General features: G+C 44.6%; 1 long non-coding RNA gene across 1 annotated transcript in view; it reads left to right on the forward strand.

Annotated features, from left to right (window-relative positions):
- The window catches only part of LOC132207834 (uncharacterized), a 119,069-nt gene that overhangs the window by 50,996 nt on the left and 49,866 nt on the right, over nucleotides 1–18,207 (forward strand). Inside the window, exons 3-4 of the long non-coding RNA XR_009443888.1 lie at nucleotides 9,703–9,912; nucleotides 13,503–13,664. This is a non-coding gene — a long non-coding RNA (uncharacterized LOC132207834). The remainder of the gene's footprint in view (nucleotides 1–9,702; nucleotides 9,913–13,502; nucleotides 13,665–18,207) is intronic.

The raw sequence follows: 18,207 nt of genomic DNA on the forward strand, positions 1-18,207 counted from the left end.
ATTGTAATTAAGATGAAACATTAACCCTCTCAGCTCGATGCAAAAAATCCCACATGTAATCATGGACATTCTTCTTGCTAATCTGGCTGGGATTTATTCCCACAATAAGTATCATGAAAGCAAACAAAAAAAAACAGATTTTCTAGTCGTTGTCATGTTACTGTGTGTGTGTTCTTATGTTTATTTTTATTCAGTTGTGGGACGTGGGCCATCACTATCTGGGTCAGCATTATTGCCCGTCCCTGGTTGCCCTTGGGAAGGTGGTGGTGAGCTGCCTTCTTGAACCACTGCAATCCGCATGCTGTAGGTTGACCCACAATGCTGTTAGGGAGGGAATTCCAGGCTTTTGACCTAGCAACAGTGGAAAAAAAACAGTGATATATTTCCAAGTCAGGATGCTGAGTGGCTCGGAGGGGAACAGGCATGTGGTGGTGTTCCCATGTATTTGCTGTGCTTGTCCTAGATGGAATTGGTAGTGGATTTGGAAGGTGCTGTCTGAGAGTCTTTGGTGAATTTCTGCAGTGCATCTTGTAGATAGTACAGAGTGCTGCTACTGAGTGTCAGTAGTCGTGGGAAAGGATATGGGACCAATCAAGCATGCCGCTTTGTCCTGGAAGGTGTCAAGTTTCTTGAATGTTGGAGCTGCACCTGTCCAGGCGAGAAGGGTGTATTCCATCATATTCCTGACTTGTGTCTTGTCGACGATGCACAGGCTTTAGGGAGTCAAGAGGTAAATTATTCACCACAGTATTCCTCGCCTCTGATGTGCTCTTGTAGCCAATCTATTTGTGTGCCAAGCCGAGTTGAGTTTCTAGTCAGTGGTAACCCCGAGGAGATAATGGGAACTGCAGATGCTGGAGAATCCAAGATAATAAAGTGTGAAGCTGGATGAACACAGCAGGCCGAGCAGCATCTCGGGAGCACAAAAACTGACGTTTCAGGTGTAGACCCTTCATCAGAGAGGGGGATGGGGAGAGGGTTCGGGAATGAATAGGGGGAGAGGGGGAGGCGGACCGAAGATGGAGAGAAAAGAAGATAGGTGGAGAGGAGAGTATAGGTGGGGAGGTAGGGAGGGGATAGGTCAGTCCAGGGAAGACGGACAGGTCAAGGAGGCGGGATGAGGTAGTAGGTAGGAAATGGAGGTGCGGCTTGAGGTAGGAGGAAGGGATGGGTGAGAGCAAGAACAGGCTAGGGAAGCGGAGACCGGCTGGACTGGTTTTGGGTTGCAGTGGGGGGAGGGGATGAGCTGGGCTGGTTTTGGGATGCGGTGGGGGAAGAGGAGATTTTGAAGCTGGTGAAGTCCACGTTGATTCCATTGGGCTGCAGGGTTCCCAAGCGGAATATGAGTTGCTGTTACTACAACCTTGGGGTGGCATTATTGTGGCACTGCAGGAGGCCCAGGATGGACATGTCGTCTGAGGAACAGGAGGGGGAGTTAAATTGGTTCGCGACTGGGAGGTGCAGTTGGTATACTGTATCCATTGTACCCTGTGTGGCTTCCTCTACATTGGGGAAACCAAGCGGAGGCTTGGGGACCGCTTTGCAGAACACCTCCGCTCGGTTCACAATAAACAACTGCAACTCCCAGTCGCGAACCATTTTAACTCCCCCTCCCGTTCCTCAGACGACATGTCCATCCTGGGCCTCCTGCAATACCACAATGATACCACCCGAAGGTTGCAGGAACAGCAACTCGTATTCCGCTTGGGAACCCTGAAGCCCAATGGTATCAATGTGGACTTCACCAGCTTCAAAATCTCCCCTTCCCCCACCGCATCCCAAAACCAGCCCAGTTCGTCCCCTCCCCCCACTGCATCACACAACCAGCCCAGCCTGTCTCTGCCTCCCTAACCTGTTCTTCCTCTCACCCATCCCTTCCTCCCACCTCAAGCCGCACCTCCATTTTCTGCCTCTGAACCTCATCCCACCTCCTTGACCTGTCCGTCTTCCCTGGACTGGCCTATCACCTCCCTACCTCCCCACCTATACTCTCCTCTCCACCTATATTATTTTCTCTCCATCTTCGGTCCACCTCCCCCTCTCTCCCTATGTATTCCAGAGCCCTCTCCCCATCCCCCTCTCTGATGAAGGGTCTAGGCCCGAAACGTCAGCTTTTGTGCTCCTGAGATGCTGCTGGGCCTGCTGTGTTCATCCAGCCCCACATTTTGTTGTCTTCCTTTAGTTTGTTGTTTGATTACGAAATATACATGGTGAAAGGATTACCACATAGCACATTTTGCAGCATACCACATTAGTGGCGCCGATACGGTCATCAATGTAACGGAGGAAGAGATGGGGTTTAGGGCCAGTGTAGGTATGGAAGAGGGATCGTTCCATGTAACCTGCAAAGAGGCAGGCATAGCTTGGGCCCATGTGGATACCCTGGCCACCCACTTTGCCTGTAGGAGGTGGGAGGATTTGAAAGAGAAGTTTTAGTTTTCAAGGACCGCAACTACCCCCCACCCCGCCGCAGTGGTCGAAAACACCCTAGACCGGGTCACCCACATTTCCCACAACTCACCCCTCACACCCGCTCCCCGTAACAACAACCAAAACAGAGTCCTCCTCGCCCTCACGTACCACCCCACCAACCTTCGGATTCAATGCATCATCGCCGACACTTCTGCCATCTGCACTCTGACCCTACCACCGAAGACATTTTTTCCCTCGCCACCCTTAGGTGACTCCCTTATGCGCTCCACACTCCCCTCCAGCACCCCGTACACGCGGCACTTTTCCCTGCAACTGCAGGAAGTGCTTCACCTGTCTCGATACCTCCCCCGTCACCCCCATCCCAGGGGCCAAGAAGAAATTTCCACATCAAGCAGATGTTCACCTGCACACCTGCTAATGTGATATACTGTATTCGCTGTTCCCATTGTAGCCGCCTCTACATCGGGGAAACCAAGCGGAGGCTTCGGGACCTTTGCAAGTCACTAATGCACGAAAGAACTGCACCTACCAGTTGCGAACCGTTTCAACTCTCCCTCCCAATCCTCAGATTATATGTCCATCCTGGGTCTCCTGCAGTGCCACCAGAAGATTGCAGGAGCAGCACCTCATATTCCGCTTGGGAACCCTGCAGCTCAGTGGTATCAATGTGGACTTCACAAGCTTCAAAATCTGCCCTCCTGCTCCCGCAACCCAAAACCAACCCACCTATTCCATCCTGCCACCTCAAGCCCCACCCCCACCTCCTACCTACTAGCCTCTTCCCGCCCCCTTGACCTGTTCGTCCTCTCTGGACTGCCCTGTCTGCTCCCTAACTTCCCACCTGCACTCCATCCATGCTTCTTTGACCTGCCTGTCTCCTGTCCACCTATCTTTTCCTTTAACCAACTTCTATCCGCCTCCCGCTCTCTCCCTATTTATTTCAGAACCCCCTCTCCCTCCTCCATTTCTGAAGAAGTGTCTAGGCCTGAAACGTCAGCCTTCCTGTTGCTCTGATGCTGCTTGGCCGGCTGTTTTCGTCCAGCTGTACACCTTGTTACCTCAAAGAAAATCTCAGTGGCCCTGACCAGTTTTTCAATTCCTCTCACAAGGGAAGTACCAGAGGGTTGGAGAACAGAATGTGGTTTGACTTATCAAGATAAATGCAAAACTATTCAATTCCACTGGAGGTTTGAGATGCAGTGTTGATGTTTGTTCTATGTAGTAGCCTGGCCTTAACTTGTCCTGTGGTGAGATGTAATTTGAAGGGGATGCTGAGCTTTTTTTTTCTCGTTTTGGTACGGTATGTGTTACTTGACCTTGTCAGCCTATTTTATAGAGTCATAGTCGTACAGCGTGGAAATGGGCCCTTAGGTCCAACATAATCCCAAACTAAACTAGTCCCAACTGCCTCTTCGTGGCCCATATCCCTTCAGCCTTGTCCTATTTATAAACCTCGATCAGGTCACCTTTTATCCCCTTTGCTCCAGTGAAAAAAGTTCCAGCTGACCCAACCTTCCTTTATCACTGAAACCTTCCATGCTCAGCAACAATCTGGTAAATTTCTTCTGTGCCCACTCTTGCTTAATAATATCCTTCTAAAATAGGGCAACTGTAAATTTGTACTGTAGAAATCTTCAAAGACGAGAAAAACATTAAAACCAAACAAACCAGGAAATGAAGGGATCAAATTGTAGTTCAGGAAGTGGAAAAATGGAAGTGGCTTGAGTGCAGCAGGTTCTGGACTAACGTGCACTGTAGTTCTGAAAGGGCATTTCACCGGTGTGAGTGGAAAGTTGTAGATGAAATAGTGACTTGAATCTTCAAGTACGCTCTCTCTCCAATTGATGTTGGAAACTCCTTCATGTTTCTAATGACGAATCCCAGGTTTCGCTGCTGTTGTCTAGCTGATAGCCAGCCTTCAAACTGTTTCAAAGAGGAAAAGAACAAAGAAAATTACAGCACAGGAACAGGCCCTTTGGCCCTCCAAGCATGCGCCGTTCCAGATCCTTTATGTAAACCTGTCGCCTGTTTTCCAAGGATCTGTTCCCTTTGCTCCCTGCCCATTCATGTTTCTGTCTAGATACATCTTAAATGACGCTATTGTGCCCGCCTCGAACGCCTGCGTTGACAACGCGTTTCAGGCACCCACGACTCTCTGCATAAAGAACTTTCCACTCATATACCTTAAACTTTTCCCCTCTCACCTTGAAATTGTGACGTCTAGTAATCCCCCCACTCTGAGATGGAAAGCTTCTTGCTATCCACCCTGCCTATACCTCTCATGATTTTGTCGACATCAATCAGGTCCCCCCCTTCAACCTCCGTGTTTCTCATGTAAATAATCCCAATCTACTCAACCTCTGTTCATAGCTAGTGCCCTCCATACCAGGTAACATCCTGGTGAACCTCCTCTGCACCATCTCCAAAGTATTCACGTCCTATTGGTAATGTGGCGACCAGAACTGTACGCCGTATTCCAAATGTGAATCAAAGTCCTATAAAACTGCAACATGACATGCCAACTCTTATACTTGATACCCCGTCTGATGAATGAAAGCATGCCATATGCCTTCTTGACCACTCTATTGACCTGCGTTGCCACCGTCTGGGTGCAATGGACCTGAACACCCAGATCTCTCTGTGCATCAATTTTCCCCAGGGCTTTTCCATTTCCCGTACAGTTCGCTCTTGAATTGGATCTTCCAAAATGCATCACCTCGCATTTGCCCGGATTGAACTCCATCTGCCATTTCTCCACCTAACTCTCCAATCTGTCTATATTCTGCATTCTCCAACAGTCCCCTTCGCTATCCGCTACTATCTGTTTTGCATCGGTTTTGCACAAAACTAGATTTCTGTTCTATTTTTGCAAGTGAATTGTTTCAAATTAGTTGCTGTTCTTTGTAAATCACAATCATGAATGCACATCCAAGCAGTGGGGAGAGGGTGAGAATGGATTTGAGACGTCATGAAGTCGGAGATTTGTTATAATCCGCAAATATTGTCATGATAATTTTTAAAATTCACGAGCATGTCATTGATGTTGCTTTCTTGGGCTGCATTTGCTATCCATCCAGAATTGCTGTTGAGAAGGTTGTGGAGAATTGGCCTGTTGAATAGCTGCAATGCACGTGGTATGAATATATTAATGAACTACTGAGGACAGGAGATGAATTGCTTTTACTCAGTGGAAATGAAGTAACAGTCATACAGTTCCAGATCAGGATTCTGCTGATTTTGACAGGGAACATGCAGATTCTGGAGCTGCTGTTTAAATATTTTTGGGTGGTAGGGTTCACACAATTATCAGGTACTGTGGAAGGAGTTTGATGAATTGGTGCATTGTCTCATTGTAACTCCCCATCTCAAACAACAGTTCATTCTCGATCCATTGTTAATTGTAAATTTTCAGTTCGACCGAAAGGAAAAACAGTATTGAGGGATATGGACCAAAGGCAATATGGAGGTAGGCCACAATTAAGTTATAACCTCATTGGATGGTAGAAAGTGTTTGAAGGGTTGAATGGCTGACTTGTTTTCCTATATCCTTACGTAAGAAGGGGGATCAATCACTGGGATGATTTGACTGCATTGCTGTCGTTTATCGATAGTGTTGTCGGAGTCGCACTCGTTCAGCTGAGTGAAGAGTATTTCATTGACACCCGGATTTGGAGTTCATCGGCAGTGGACAGATGTTGAGAAGTCTACTTGCTGTAGAATCTATTGTCTCTGATCTACGGGTCCAGTCACATTGATTAACATAGATCCAAGAACACTTCAGCAGAGGAACAGGCCCTTTGGCATGCAATGTTGTGCTAAACATGATGCCAAATTTAGCTAAAGCCTTCTGAATGTCCTTGATTCATATCCCTACATTCCTTGTATATTCATGTACGTATATAAAAGTGTCTTAAACGGCCCTATTGTATCTGCTTCCACAGCCACCCCGGCAGTGCTTTTCAGACTCCTACCACTCTCTGTATATAAGAATTGTCTCTGACATCTCCTTTGAACTTTCCTGCTCTCACCTTAAATACATGCCCCCAGTTTTAGACATTTCAAATCTGGGAGAAGGGTTACAGTCAGAATCTGTCTATGCATGTCATAAATTTGTAAACCTCGATCAAGTCTTCCCTCAACCTCTGCCACTGCAGAGAAAACAGCCTGAGTCTTTCCAGCCTCTCCTTTCTAGCTCAAGCCCTCAAATCCAGGCAACCTCTTTTGCACCCTATTCAAAACCTCCACGTCCTTCCTGTAACATGACGACCAGAATTGGATACAATTCTTAAGAGTGCAATACTTAAGGCCGAACCAAAGTGTTCTAAAGCTGGAACATGACATCCTGATTCTTGTGCTCGATTCCCGAACTAATAAAGGCAAGCATGCCATGCGTCTTCTTTGCCACTCTATCAACTTGTGTGGCCCCTTTCGGGGAGCTATGAACTGAATCCCAAGATCCCTGTGTCCACAAATGCTGCTCAGGGTCCTGCCATTAACTGTATATTTTTCCTTAACATTTAATTTCCCAAAGTGGAGCACTTCACACTTAATGGATTAAAATTCACTTGCCATTTCTGCAATGGATCTGTATCCTTCTGTATCCTTTTATGACTTTCTACCCTAACTACCACTCTACCAATCATTCTATCGTCTAAAAACTTACTAACCCATCCATCTATCTTGTCACCTCAGTCATTTTATATATATACCACAACAGCAGAGGTCCCAGTACAGATCCCTGCAGAACACAATAGTCCTGGATCTGCAGCCTAAAAAGCACGTTTCCACCACCACCCTCTGCCTTCTCTGGGCAAGCCAGTTGTGAATCCAAGCAGCTAAGTGACCACGGACCCCATGGATCTTAATCTTCTGGATGATCCTACGGTGAAGCGCCTTGTTTTAAGCCTTGCTAACATCCATGTCAACAATATCCACCACTCTATCTTCAATGATCACATTAGTTACCTCCTCAAAAAATTCAATCAATTTACTAAGACATGACCTGCCCTGCACAAAGCCATGCTGACTGTCCCTAATTGGGCCATGCTGTTCCAAATACAGATAAATACAATCCCTAAGAATTCTGTCCAATAGCTTCCCAATGAACGATGAGAGACTCTCTAGTCTATAGTTTCCTGGATTGACCCGATTTACCTTCTTGAACAGAAGAAGAACATTTAGCAACTTGCTCGTCCTCAGTACATCTGCAGTGGTTACCAAGGATACAAAGATATTGCTGAATGCCCCGACAATCTCCTCTCTCACCTCGCTCAAAATCCTTGAGTAGATACCATTGGGTCCTGAGGACTTATCCACCTTAATGCTCTTTCTTGATCTCAAAATGCTGTTATCGTATGAGCATGCTCCACACAAATCCCACTATCCTCCACACCCTTCGCCTGAGTGAATAGTGATGCACAGTACTCATTTCGGATCTTGCCCATATCCTCTGCTTCCGTACACAAGTTCCCTCCTTTATCCTGAATGATCCTACTTTCTCACTATTTATCCCCTTGTTTTTGATGTATGCACAGAATGCCTTGGGATTTCCTTCAACCCTCCTTGCCAAGGTCATTTCATCGCCCTTTCTTTTTCTGCTTTTTCTAATGTCGACCCTGTTCGATTTTAGTTTCCTAAACCTGACATATTTCTGTTTTTGTCCCTTTTGACTAACTTCACAACCTCTCCAATTATCCAAGGGTCTTTACCTCGCCATCCTTGTCCTTCCTCCTTCCTGATCCTAAACTCATAAGCAGGCCTTTAAACAATTCCCATATGGCAAATGTGACAGCTCCCCCCAATTAACACTCCCCAGCTCCTACCTAAAATTGATATAATTTACTCTCCCCCAAGGTCCTGACTTATCCTTCTTCATAGCAATCTTAAAATTGAAGGAGTTGTGATCACTATTTCCAAAATGCTTTCCCACACTTCTCACCAGTTACCTGACCAGGACAAAGTCCAGCATGGCCCATCTTCTATCCATATACTGTGTCAAGAAACTCTCTTGGATAGACTTAATTAAATTCTTAAGCTCACGGATTCTGTGACAGTCAAAGAGAAGCAGTGAATTTTTCTAACCTCATTTCCAACACCTGGCGCATAGCCTTGCATGGCTTGGATAGCACTTGTACATTTAAAACAAAAATGTAAGGATGATGTTCAGGTAAGGACATGGAATTTTGTCATGTGGTCATATTCTCTCTTGTTGGAGCTGATTGCTGCTTAGCACTTGTGTGGTGCAAATGTTACTTATCGTTTATCAGGCCAAGCCTGATCGTTGTGCAAGTCTCACTGTATTTTCTCATCGTTGATTTCACTGTTGGAAAAGTCATGAATTCTGCTGGACACCTGGACAATATTCAATGAACATTCATGTCTTCACTTTGGTTCAAATGAAGACATGACTTCAACCAGTGCAGGTATCCAGTGAATGCCACTGACTCAATTTTCTATTCGTCTGCTTCACACCACATTCAATCAGAAGTTGGCTTGGTGGAAATGACAGATTGCAGTTTCCTTCCTTTTCAAGCTCAGGATCTCTGATCGTATTTGTGGTAAATCCTGAATGAGGTTATGAGAAGTGTGAGCCTGACGAAAAGTAAACTGAGCCTTAGTGTGCAACTGTTTGACAGCACTGTCATCCAGATGTTGCATTACTTTGCTGATGATTGAGAATACATTGAGGCCATAATTGGTCAGCACAATTTGTCTGACTGTTACATGATAGGTCATCTTTCTCTGAAATGTGAGTGTCGCAAGTGTTTAAAAATGTACTGGAAAACATTTACTGTTGGTGTGCTGACCTTGGGGCACATTGTTCCAATACAGTTTGTGGGATGCTGCCAGGTGCCATGGCATTTGCAGTATCCAGAACATTCAGTCTTGTCATTGCGTGAAATAACTTGAATTGCGTGTAAGTTAAGATCTGTGATGCCTCCTCAGGATGAGGGCAAGAAGATCATCCAGACTGATGCTCTGAATGGTTTCATCTGCCTCTTCACCTTTTGTTCGTAACATCTTGTAATAACTGCCATGTAGCCTGATGAGAAACTAAAGCTCATCTTGATTCATTTGCATTCGAAGGTGCCTATTTTTCACAAACAAAAGGACCCATCACTGAGTGGGAAGCATGGAGAATGTTATCGACATCAGTGGTGAGACAATGGTGGATCTTGACCAGAAAACCATTGTTATGTTGGTGAAATGCAAACAAAAATCTATATGATGTAAACTTTATTCTCAGCTAATCCCTTTCTCAAATGACAGATTCTGATTTTGGTTCCTGGAAAGCCTCCATTGTTGGAGGACGAGAAGCCGTATCCACTTGAAGCAGCACAGGCTTCTGCGATGACTGTGGAAACCACTGCTTATGCCTTGCTTCAAGCATTGTCAAGGAATGATATTGACTATGCAACACCGATTGCGAGGTGGCTAACGATGCAACAGAACTATGGTGGTGGATTTCACTCGACGCAGGTAAATGCTTGAGATCACAACAACAGGCATTCAGATATTTCCATTGATCATGTTACTAACTGGTGGTTGTTGCAGTTTGCAATCAAACTGGACACTGCATTTTCATCTGCAGGTTTGGTGCATTGGCACAAATTCCAGTTCTTCAATGGTGTTAATCCTTGGTTAAATTCTGACATACACTTTGCCTGTGCATCACTTTTCCTTTTGGCATTGTCCTTGAAAAGTGCCTGTTTCTGTAAACCTTCACTTGCTTGTCACAGGATCATTGAGGGACAGCATAATAGAGTGCTATGGCAATGGAACAGACCCTTCAGCAAATTGTATGTGCCCTCACAAGATGCAAGTCCCGAACTATTCTCATCACATTTCCCAGCACTCGACCCAGAGCCTTGTATGCCTTGGCATCGCAAATGCCCAATCACAGACTTGTTAAATGTTATCACGGTTTCTGCCTCTGCCGCCCACACAGTCGGTGCGTTCCACATTCTCACCACAGGTTGGGTGCAAAAACAAGTAAGTTTCCTCAAGAGATAGTAGGAACTTGCCAATGCTGGAGAATCTGAGAGAGCAAGGTGTCGAACTGGATGAACACAGCGAGCCGAGCAGCATCAGAGAAGCAAGAAAGCTGACGTTTCAGATCGAGACCCTTCTTCAAAACCCAGGGAGGAGAAGGGGATTCTGTAAAAAATAGTGAGAAGTTGGGAGGCAGACAGAAGATGGAGAAAGGAGAAGATAGGTGAACTGTCCCGTGCTGTCCACTCACTGTCCCCTGCTCCAGAATCATAGAATCAGAGAATTGTACAGAATTGAACAAGCACTTCATTCCATTGTGTCTGTAACCACTGAAGCCACACTAAGTTGACATTCGGCTCATGTTCTAGCAATAGGCCTATTGCCTTGAATGTTATTTCATTTTACGTGCTGTACCAACCCTTTTTCTTTCATGTGAAAAGATTATCCACCTCAACTGAAGTCCCAGACAATGAATTCCAACCCCCCAGCACCTTCTGGGTGTCTTTTCTTTCCTGAAATTCCTTCTGAGCTTTTAGCTTAAATGTATGTATCTCTTCCTCTACCACCACCGCCCCCCGACCGAACCCATTATGGACCTTCTTTTTACCTCGCCCCTACCCATATTAATCTAAACAATTTTTTCAGGACCTCCTTCAACCTTCTCTACTCGAAAGAAAACAATCCAACCTTATCCAGATAAAACAGTGATGCTAGAGACAATGGGAACTGCAGATGCTGGAGAATCCAAGAGAACAAAGTGTGGAGCTGGCTGGACACAGCAGGCCAAGCAGCATCTCGGGAGCACAAAAGCTGATGTTTCAGGCCTAGACCTTTAATCAGAGATCGGCAACAGTGATGCTGCCCGGCCTGCAGTGTTCCTCCAGCTCCACACTGTGTGATCTCAGACTCCAGCATTGGCAGTTATTGCTAACGCAAACTTATCCAGACTCTCCAAAGAGTTAAAATGCTTCACCCCCTCAGAACATCCTGATGAATGTCCTCCACACATGCTCAAATGCAAACACCTCCTTTCTATAATGGAGAGACCAGAACTGCACTGAGCACTTCAGCTGGGGCCTAACAAAAGTCCTGTACAGCTCTTGAGCCAGATGCTTTCTGAACTGTCCCTTTAAGCTGCCATTCCATGTTCAGGAATCTGTGGACAAGCACCCCAAGATCACACCATTCCTCTGATCTTCCTAGTGTCCTGGCATTTCTTTGAATGATTCCTTGCCTTGTTAGTTTGTCCAAATTGCCTTATTGATCAGGGTTAACATTCCATCTACCGTTGACCTGCCCATTTGACCAATCTGTAACTTTGGATTCAACTTGCTGTATTTTCCTGGACCCCCCGAGCTTTACCTTCTTTGCCACGCTCCCATTTGGGACCCTGTCCAAGTCTTTGCTGAAATCTATTTTCACTACATCAACTCCCATCTGCACACTCTGTCACCTCTTTGAAAGAATCATCTAAGTTTGTGAGGCGTGACCTCCCTCTGACAAAGCTATGCTGACGGTCGCTGATCAGACCCCACTTCTTGAAATGGAAATTACGTCTGCCGTTCAGAATTTTCTCCAATATTTTCCTATCTACTGATGTGATACTCACCGGTCTGTAATACTCTGCTTTTTGTTTGTCACGCATTTTGATAAGTGGAACTATGTTACCTGTTCTCCAGTCCTTTGGTACTTTTGAAAGCTCTGTATGAGGGCGAGTGGAATTTTTTCTCTCATCTCCCTGGGCATCGTGGCATACACCTCATCCAAACCTGGGATTTGTCCAATTTTAAATTCACCAAAACACCAAACAGCTCCCCAGTCTCTGTTAATTCTGTCCGAGAATTGTGTGCTCCTTCTCACATGTAAAAGCTGATGTGAAATTCTCGTTTAACACCTGACATTGCCCTCCAGTTCAAACCGTTCATTTGCCTCTTCATCCCTAATGAGACCTGGTTTTCCCTGGGTTTTCTCTTTCCCTCTGAGACACTTGTAGAAGATTTTGAGATTCTCCCTCATCCTAATCTTGGTCACCAGTGTTCTGTTGCCCTGTATTTGTTCTCTGATTTGCTGTGACGAGATGCCCCTGCACACTATACATCATCATCATCATGGTGGTTTCTCGCAGATATGGATGACACTCTCCCACTCTCAGGCTGAATTGACCGCCGGCTGCACAGACCGATGCAGCTACCGTCGGCTCTGTTGCACTCGGGGCAGAAGGCAGTCGTGGGAAGGGGTGAGGGAGGTGTTGGTGTGGCTGCATGGCTTCCGCTGCTTCCAAAGGCAAGCCGCAAAGTGTTTGATGCCTTCCCAGGTGCTCTTCAGGCTTTGGGCCGTCTTAGGCCGGCGATTCCCAGGTGTCTGCAGGAATGTCGCACTTCACCATTGAGGACTTGAGTTTATCACCGAGTGCTTCCTCTGCACATCTGGGTCTCGCCTGCTTTTTTGAAGCTGGGATGAGAACATGCGGAGAGTCTCGTGTCAGTCATACAGATGAAGTGTCCAGCCCATTGTAGCTGATCGAGGATGGTCAGTGCCTCAGTGCTGGGGATGTTGGCCTGGTTGACGTTAGTGCGTCTTCAGGGGCTCTTGTTCCCTTGATGACTGTTATACACCTCCCTATTCCTTTTTATCTGGTCAAAGAACAAAGAAAATTACAGCACAGGAACAGGCGCTTCGGCCCTCCAAGCCTGCGCCAGATCCTATTGAAAGTAGCGTGTTGATGCATTTGTGTAATGATTGTGTTTTGTTTGAGTCCTAACATTCAAAGCAGTGTAAGAATGTCTTTGTGCAGCAGGCAAGGTGTCATGAGATTGAGCCTTCATGCACTTGCAAGATGTTGAAAATTTGCCATTATTTATTAAAACACTGATAAATTTCCATGATCAACATTTCTGTTACACTGCAATGATTATCCCGTGGCATGTAAAATCAGAAAGATTCGATAAAATGAGACTGGGTCATGCCCTAGTCTTGCGGAGTTGGGTCAGCATGCAGGGAGAATGTTTGCATTTCATGTATGTGGAAGTACTGAAATATTTCCATGAATCTAAAAGTCACTTTTCCCTTCATTGAAGGACACAATCATTGCCTTGGAAGCTTCATCATGATATGACATTGCATTTCTGAAGAGGGAAGAAGAAATCAACATGCAAATTCAATTCCATGGTTTTGGAAGTCCCATTGAGAACACGATTCATGTGCGCTGGCATAATGCTCTGACCGAGAAAGAATCGAAGGTGAGTTTGTAGTTTGGAAGATCGCAGCAATTTATGCATCAACTTGTTCATCAATAATGTTCCATTGCTTTCAAACTGCATTTTCCACTCTGCAAGATAATAACTGTTAGAACAAGCAACAGGATGGGTAGATGGGCTATGGGGAATGCAATGGCACAAAACCCAATCCATTCGACAACATATTTCAGATATGTCGACAAATTAAATATTCCAGCAGAGGGATAAAACAAGGAAGATGAGAGTGAGGAGGCAAGAGTTCTGATGACAAAAGAACACGAACTTACCTTTATCCATTTGAGCAAAAAAGCAGGCACACAAACAAATAATCAGCTAACAATGCACATGTGCAACGGAGGCTACAGGGGGACTAAGAATGCCGAATTGTTGTCATGCGTATTGCTGAAAGGGTGATTGAAACAGATTCTGTGGTAAATTTGAAGAAATACAGATAATGCATCTCAGGATGTTGGAGAAAGAACATTTATGGACTGAGGCAAATTGTATTGCCCTTTTCAGGAGTTATTTGGGTCAAAATGAATTCAAAGACTTTCTTCTGTGCTGAAAGCTTTAGCTTAGTTGCAGCTGGATCACAATTTCTGTTCCTGGTAGTATTTAGCAAACTGTTAAAAGTGAATGTCACTTCACAGAATTCCAAACATGACTCCAATCAGTAGAGAAAATATCCAAGGGGTATGATGAGTTGTATCCTCTCATGTTGAACAATGCAGCTACAGATACAATGGAGGCACTGATGATAATCTTCCAAGAATCCTTAGATCGTGGAAAATTCTCAGAGGATTGAAAGATTGTGAACATAACACCTTTATTACAAAGATACTTCAATAAAATAGTGAGCAAGTATTGCCAATTTAGGTCAACCTGGGAAGATGTTCATGCCGGCAATGAAAGATGAAATAACAGGGTACTGAGTGTGCTATAACATCCTACAGAGTTAACATCCTTTCAGAAAGGGGAAATAATACTTGACAAACTTGCTACAGTGCTTTGAGAAGGAAACAAACATTACTGACGAAGGACCACCAGTTGATGTCGTACATTGAGATTTCAACAAAGCATTTGATAAGGTACAGCTCATAAGGTGTCTCAAAAGAGCCCACGTGTTCAAGCGTAGTATGTTAGGATGGACAGAGGACTGCATCGTACATAGAAGTAGAGTCGTAGCAGCAAGATGGTAACTGACAAGTCATGTACGGCCACAGAGCGAATGCCGCGGATGCCATACACCTCATGTTGACTGGGTTGATTTCGGAAATGGCGTAGGGGATTGCCATGCTTAGGAAAGCTGGGCGGGCTGGGACGACATTCATTGGAGTTTATAAGATTGAAACAAATCTTATTTTTTCAACATTTAAGATGCTTAAGAGGCTTGATAGTGTATATCCGTAGAGATTACTCCCATTGTGAAAGATTTTACGACCAGAGGCCACATTTTCAAATTGGTTGCCTATTAATTTAGGGGAAGAATTACTTCTTTCAGGTTGTAGCAATCTATTGAACACTTTGGCAGAGAAGGTTTTAGAGGTAATGCCATTAATTATATGCTCGGCTGAGATGGCCCGGTTAATTGTTAAATCAAGGAACAACGACAATGAGAAAAGGGTAGTCTTTACAGCGGAAGATACTTCAAGGATCCCCTTATTACTAAAGAATACAGGGAGGAATTAAACACATCACTACCACACCATCACTACCATGAGAGAAGTTGTAGTAGACAATCTAATGGAGTAAAAGCAGATTAGACTCTTTGCCGTGATGGTTTACTTTCTAAGATTCTGAACAATGAGCTTCAGAGTCGGTGTATGCATTGATTGTAATTTCCCAAAAAGTTTTAGATTCGAGAGTAGCATCTGAGAGCTGGAAAAATGCTGATGTGACATTCCTATTTAAAAAGGAGAGAGGCAAAAAGAAGATAACTACAACCGAACCAACCTAACATCTATTGTTGGAAATATGTGGTGATCAACTGTGAAGAAAATAATAGCAGGACATTTGGAAAATCAGAATCTAATCAAACAGAATCACCACAGCCTGCTGAAAGAGAAATTATGTCTGGCTAATTTGTTTTGGTTTTTGGAGCAAGTTTTGGAAGGAGAATTAATAGAGGAAAACCAGTAAATGTGTTGTGTTTGGACTTGGAGAAAGCATTTGAGAATGTACTCAAAAGTAATAAGCTAAGAGCTGAGGTTTTGAAGGTAGTATATTGCGATGGTTCAGTATGCTTTGCATGTTCTGGAAGGAGAGATCACATCTCGAGTGAAATGCACCAAATGAATATATATTTTGGGGAACTTGGTGGCAATGTGGCAAGTCAGCGCAGAGGATAAGAGGTGCCATTTGCTTGCTTTTTTTTGCCTGATAGTTCGTAAGCAGTTTTTGTTGAGACAGGGTGAATTGAAGCCAGAATCAGGGACCGAGAGGGTGAACCAGGTTCATTGGTTGGTGATCGCTACTGGTTTAAGAATCTATTATCGGTAGCTTTCAGATTGAAAGTAAATCGGAGAAATATTTACAGGCTACAAACTAAAAGACGAGAATGTTTTCAAATCAAATTAAGATCCAAGTAATTGAAATGGAGATGCCAGGCCAGATGATGATTTATTCCGACATGACGGGGGAGTGGTCAGACCCCATACTCCAGCTCAGGGTTGATGAACTGGAATCTCAGTTTCGACCAATCAACAAATCATGTGGGGCAGAGTTACCAGGGAATGCTGTGCTTCAGGAGGCAGTCACACACCTTAGATTAACTAGCTGAAACTCGGTCAGTGGCCAGAGACGTGAGAGTGTGACAAAGAACAGGGCAGGTGGAAGGATCCAGGATGTAGTGCAGAAGGAACCTTGGCCTTTGATCTTATCTAACAGGTTTGAGATTCTTTCTTCCTGTGTGGATGAGAGTGCAGGGTATAGGGAAGATGAGTAAACTGACTGTAGCACTGTGGTACAGGGGGGACATTCAGGAGGGGATAAAAAGTGAAATGTAGTTATAATCAGAGGTAGTGTAGTTTGGGGAATGAACACTGTTCGTTGTGACTAGGATCGAGAGTCTCGAAAGTAGTGTTGCCTGCCTGGTGCCCAGGTTCAGGATATTCCATCTCGGCTACAAAGGAACTTGAAGTGGGAGGAGTAGAAATCCAGCTTTTGTGGTCCACACAGGTACCATTGATATGGAAGAAAGAGGAAAGAGGTTCTGCTGAGGGATTATGAGCACTGAGGTGCTGAATGAGAAAGCAGAACCAGAATGGTAATAATCTCTGGATTATTATCTGAGCAATTTGGCACGGTGTGAGCATCATTATAGATGCAAATGCATTGTTCAAATGGTGGCATGGCAGAAATGTGTTTGAATTCATGGGACATTGGCATCGGTATGGGGAAGGAGGGAGTCGTTCTGTTGTTATAGGCTCGACGAGAATCATTTTGGGACAAGTATCCTGGCAAAATACAGAGCTCGGTCTTGGGGTAGGGCGTTAAAATAAAAAGTGTGGAGCGGGTGAGCTCAGTTGCATGGAAAATTGTGGAAAGAGTTAGAAGCTGGTAAGTGCTCAGCAAAGTTTCCAGAGCAAGTAATAGGACAAAAAGTATCGAAATGGTCAGGAATCTCACTTCAGCTGCAGCAGATAAGAAGGGTGGCTGTAAATGCCAGACTGAAGATCTTGTATTGAATTGCAGGGAGTGTATGAAACAAAGTGAATGAGTTTGTGGAGCAGATTGAAATTGACAGATACATCACTCTGGGTATCACAGAGAGGTGGTTGTTAGGGGATAAGTGTTGGGAACGAAATATCCAATGATTCATGTCCGATAGAAAGAACAGGCAAGTGGACAGAGATAACAAAGCGTGGAGCTGGATGAGCACAACAGGTCAAGAAGCATCTCAGGAGCGTAAAAGCTGACGTTTCGTGCCGAGACCCTTCTACTTCTGTGTGTTCGTCCTGCTGTGTTCATCCAGCTCCACACTTTGTTATCTTGGATTCTGAAGCATCTGCATTTCCCATTATCTCCGATACAAATGGACAGAGATGCCAGGGTTGGCTTGTCAGTAAGAAATGAGGTCGCGCTGAAGGAACCACAGCTCTTGTGCTTGTTTATTAATGACTTGGAGGAAAGAGGTGCATGTGCTGTGGCTAAATTTGTAGATGACTGAAAAAATATTTAGAAAGACAAGACATGGCACAGAAACAGAGATTTACCAGGATGTGACTTGGATCGGAATGTATTAGCTGTAAGGTGGGTTTGGTGGAAATGTTGTGTCGTGATAAATGTAATGAGATCAACCATGATCTCAGCGAATGATGGAGGAAATTCAATGGGCCAAATGACTTTTTTTCTGAGTCTTCTTGTTTGACAATGCATTCATGAAGGCGTTTTTTTTTCTCTCTTGGATAAGATTTGAAAATGAAATGTATACACTTCCTTTTCATCTGGGAATAAATAACTGTTCTGAACGATTTCCATTGACGAATAGCAATCTGACAAGCATCACAATGTAAAGAGATTTTTAGCTTCTTTTTAATTGTAAATG

The sequence above is a fragment of the Stegostoma tigrinum genome, unplaced genomic scaffold (assembly GCF_030684315.1).
Source record: "Stegostoma tigrinum isolate sSteTig4 unplaced genomic scaffold, sSteTig4.hap1 scaffold_172, whole genome shotgun sequence".
In the NCBI taxonomy this organism is placed as follows: domain Eukaryota; kingdom Metazoa; phylum Chordata; class Chondrichthyes; order Orectolobiformes; family Stegostomatidae; genus Stegostoma; species Stegostoma tigrinum.